The sequence below is a fragment of the Neltuma alba genome, unplaced genomic scaffold (assembly GCF_004799145.2).
Source record: "Neltuma alba isolate B1F8T4 unplaced genomic scaffold, ASM479914v2 tig00011772_pilon, whole genome shotgun sequence".
Classification (NCBI taxonomy): Eukaryota; Viridiplantae; Streptophyta; class Magnoliopsida; order Fabales; family Fabaceae; genus Neltuma; species Neltuma alba.
The window spans coordinates 1-5,112 of record NW_021636395.1 but is presented as its reverse complement, the minus strand read 5'-3'; the positions used below and the strand labels follow the sequence as shown (position 1 = coordinate 5,112).

The 5,112-nt window shown below is 37.8% G+C and overlaps 1 pseudogene; it reads right to left on the bottom strand.

The window, feature by feature from the left end:
• Positions 1 to 972: 972 nt before the first annotated feature.
• Positions 973 to 5,106, bottom strand: LOC114717732 (sulfite reductase [ferredoxin], chloroplastic-like; annotated as a pseudogene).
• Positions 5,107 to 5,112: the final 6 nt, after the last annotated feature.

Genomic DNA, 5,112 nt, shown 5'->3' with positions numbered 1-5,112 from the left:
CAAGAGAATTCAATACAAATAGTTTTTTAAAAAGTTTTTAATTATAATTTATGAAATACAAAATAAATATATAATAAAAGTTTTATATTAGTTTACGTAAAATATTATTTTAATTGTGATTCAAAATAAAACTTTAAATTTATTAAAATAAACAAATATCAAATAAGGGGAAAATGTTATTAAAATATAAACTGTTTATATCTGATTTGTATATGACCAATGTAAACAAATTAAGCAGCACTTAAACCATTAACTTATAAATGATATATAATTTAATGTTGTACAAAGATATTTCAGAGAAATCATATGACATTTATTATAATTAGCTAATTTAATTGGCTTCTTTGATTTTTCAAATTAGTCAAGTAAGATGTGAAAATAGATCTTTAGACGCCGGTTTTCTAGTCTCTCCACTTAACCTAGAGAAGCAATATCCTCAGACAAATGGTCTTTCAAGCAAACTCAAATCTTGGGCTCATTTTATTCAGCATCTTAAGCCTTTGAAGCAGATCAAACACTAAAGAAAAAGAAAAACCTAAACAAGAGAATGTTTTACATAATCCCGCCCATCATCATCCCCTAGACAAGCATATCAATGTTAGGTCATTTATACGCCTTTGTTGATGCGGTTCCCTAGTTAGTTTCTCTTGGGTAGAAAATAGACTGAAAAGTTAAACATAAATTTGGGAGAACCATCAACATAAATGGCATCTTTCAGGCAAAACCAAAGCTACCAGTGGACAAAAGCTTATCTGCAGCACTGATTAGTAGTGAACATGTTACAATAACAAATCCTGTAACACATGGCCTTATTGAAGCAAGAACCAAAACTGAAAAACGCTTCCCTAACCGGATAAGTGGGGGAAAAAAAAAAAACCAAGCTGTCATGTGAATATAGGACAAGACAAGCACCCAAAATTTTGATACAAAATGAGACTGGCTAGTTTTAACTGTTACAGGACAGCAAACAGCTCAGAGAATTGTAGGTTATGGCCATTCATGTATCAACCTTTCACTGCATATGCGTTCCTTGGCCAAGGAGTCATTCACTTTTTCCATTTTGCTGGCTTGCAACAAAGTTCCGAACAACTTCCATGGCCAACTGATGTGCGTTCTTGTTCTGAAGCTTGGCCAATTCATCCATTGCTTCATATGTCTCTTTGTCCGCAAAAAGCTTGAGGTTGTAGCGTGCTGGTACTACCGGAAGACCCTCCCATTTGGTCACCAATTCTTTGAGCTTTTCAAATCCCTAGAAACAGAAAATGGTGATGCTTAACCCCAAATTTTACTCTAACCACCCTATAACTAACAAGAAAGAAATGGAAGCATCTAACCTAGAGATGTGGAAAGAAAGAAGGCTTCAAAACTCACCATGCGCCATGTAAAGTCGCCAAATGATTCTTTGGATTGCCTCTTGCGCTTCCAATGATAAAATAAAGGTTCCAGAACCTTTTCAAGGTCTTGAACTTTTACTTTATCCATGAAAGTTTGAGCTAAAGCTGTTTGATTTGGCTTTCCTCCAAGCCAAATCTGCATTAGCAGGGAGGGAAAAGTGAATTCGATATATCTAGAAATTGTCTGCCAACTGTAAGCAGGAAAACCCATGGATCAACATACCTGATAGCTGTTGGGGCCATCACCAACCAGTCCAAGTTCAGCCATGTATGGTCTAGCACATCCATTAGGACAACCAGTTACCCTCACAACAACAGACTCACTATACTTTAGCCCAACCTAAATCACAAGGAGAAAGCTTTTTATAAAGAATCCTGAACTTTGAGCCATACTATCAATTGTTAAACCTCTATTGGCTCCGGTACCTTCTCAAAAACTGCACGAATCCGCTTGAGAATGTTGGGTATCCCACGTTCAGCTTCAGTAATTGCCAGTGGACAAAGGGGTAAAGCAGGACAAGCCATGGCTGTTAAATTGAGGGGATCTACATATCTAGGTTGCTGTTCAAAGCTAACAGGTCAGCATAGACACATTATGACAACTGACAAAACTAGGGCAGCATCAAATAAATATAAGTCCCCAAATAGATAACAGAAAAGATAGGGAAAATAAAAAGAAAAAATAGGAGAAAACTAACAAGAGAATTTTGATCATTCCTTGTATGATTTGTCAAATGCCAACCTCGGGTTATAGACCTTCCATTTATAATTAAAGACTTTCTGATAATCAAAGTTTAAAAGTAGTTTCATTCACAGGACCATCGCAAAAGGATCAACATATTAAAACAGTAACATGGTCCATCCGTTACAAACACTGAAAAAATACTTAGAACATACTAAATTAAGACGGGAAACATTGCCATGAAGACATGTCATTTGAAGTTAATGAGCAAAGTAGAGAAGTACTTGGCATACAAATATAATTCAGCAATAAAGCAATCAGGCTGATCTTTATTTTCAAGAGATCATATAATTCAAGCAAGCTGTAAAATCCTCACCAGCAGACCAGCTTGGGCAAGAACTGAAGTGATGGGCCGTTTCCATGCAGCAAGAATATCAGTCAAGATGATGTTTTGGTTTGGAGTAATCCTAACATTCAAATTGTACTTCTCAATAACTTCCCGCAATGTCTTCTTCATATTGCCAGCAATACGACCATTATCAACGTGAAGTCCACAAAATAAACTGCCATCACCCTGCCAAAAAAGGAAGTTAACAAATGAGCCTGTGATGCTTATGGAATGAAACAATCGTTTAGGCAAACTGGCAAAAAAATCATCATCAACGGTTGTCAGCTAAAGAGTACTTAAGGACTTAAAAGAGAGGTATGAATGTAGTTTTCTCACACAGCATAATTTGGTCACATCTCTAAAGAGTTATAACTTACATCATACAAGAAATTAGTAAAACCTACACCATATTGAACTTGAGGCTTTAAATTATATTTAATTAAACTGCTTGATGCTATTTTATTAACATATTCAATATTATAAATGGCATGCCCCCACAAGGCAAACAGGATTGAAACAACTTTGACTTTGTCAGATAGGAAAGCTCGAGATGAAACATGCTTTGTCCTCGTATCAGATATGAGATTTGATTCCACAATGTGTACATGGAACATATCCAATACTCTAGACCATTATTCTCTAATCAAGCAAGTCAACCACAATATGGATGGTGTTGATTAGCAAAAACGTAACATATTAATATTGCATGTCAATCATACAACTTTCCCAGAATACTAATAAAGGCATCAGATATTAACCACTCATCTAAGGAACCAGCCTAAGGCATCAGATATAATCCACTCATCTAAGGAACCAACCTGCTCATGCCAACCCAGATAACCTTTGAACTCCCACTCAGGCAATTCACGGAAAGGTTCAAATTTCTTGCCATAATATTGCTCAACTACACTTCTGAACTTTTCAATTCCCCATGAGCTGACCAAATATTTCATTCTACTATACTTACGGTCATCTCTTCTTCCATTTTCTCGTTGTGTAACAACAATTGCTTCCATTCACACCGCATACAGAATATCCTCTTTAGGCACATAACCTAGAGGTTCAGCCAAACGAGGAAAAGTTGCTTCCAGCCTATGTGTTCTTCCCATCCCCCCACCAACCTGCAAGCACAATCACAGGAAAAAATCACGAAAAGGCAAGAGAACTTTTGTTCAACAATCATTTTATTTCAACTTACATATATGTTGAACCCCTGAGGCTCCCCTTTGTCATCAGTCACAACAACAACGCCAATATCATTTGTAAGAATATCCACTGAGTTATCAGTTGGCACTGTAACAGCAATTTTGAACTTCCTTGGCAAGAATTGAGTTCCATAGATAGGCTCAGGGGACTCTGGGAATTTGTCCCATGAGAGATCATTGCGTGCCTGCACAACTTCAGGAGGTTCTGCAGACATAATCCTTTCCCCATCTACCCACATATCATAGTAGAAACCAGACTGAGGGGTCAAGAGTGCAGCAATGTTTTCAGCTGTCTGCTGTGCAAACAGGTAATCTTTCCTAACAAGTGGAGCAGCAGGAGCAAGTACATTTCTGTTTAGGTCACCACATGCACCAAGTGTTGATCCCATATTCTTAATAATGGTGCTCATAACCGTTTTAAGGTCCTTCTTGAGAACGCCATGAAGTTGAAATGTTTGTCTTGTGGTCAATCGAAGTGTTCCAATTCCAAACTGGTCAGCAAGATCATCCATGGTCAAGTAAAGTCTGTTTGGAACTTTGCCACAAGGGTTTTTAGTACGTAGCATGAACGAGTACGATCTTGTACCACGCTCATCTCTATTATACTGTTGATAGCTACCATGGAACTTGATCAACTGTGTGGCAGCTTCATTTATATTAGGAGCATCGGTCAGCAATTCCTCATTAAGAGGATACCGTATGTAATTACTTTGCTCTTTCAACAATTCAACCTTGCTGCGCTTCTCTGTGGCAGTTTTCAACCTTCGTCGGCTGCAGAGAAATTACAAACACTATAAGGTGATTATTCAAAAAAAAAAAAAAATGATCACAATGGGACCGCAAACGTTGGCAGCAGGAGCATTCAATTATGAGATGAGTTCGAACTAAATTCTTTTAAGCTTAAACTGGCGAAATCTCTCGGTGATACTGATAAAACTATCACATCTATAACTTCAATATTCAAATTTAGATTTCAAGCAAGCGATCTTTTAATCATTCGATTTTATAACTGGGGAAAACAGAAGCACAAACAACCAACACTGGGGGGGGGGGAAAGCAACGACAAAAAAAAACTGTCAGCCATTTCGCTTAGATTGCCATGCGAAATTAAAGCTGAAAACAGAGCTTATTACGCTCATAAGCCTACACTTTCACAGCTTCCAAACAGTCCATCGATCAAAATTAATAAAGGAGCAAATTTCAGCTTCATGTTTTTTTTTTCAAGGAAAGAAAAAAAGAATGATTAAAGTCATCAATGGAATCACACCCCGTGGACACAGCGCGGATGAGGGAGCGAGTGGAAGAGAGAACGGAAGGAGCATGGACTGTGCGAGTGAGAGCAAGAGAGTTTGCAGTCCTCAAGCCATGGAAGCTCGGAATCTGAACCTTGGGGTCCTTCAGAACAACAGGTTTCGCAGCTCCCAACGACGTCGTCATCCCCCG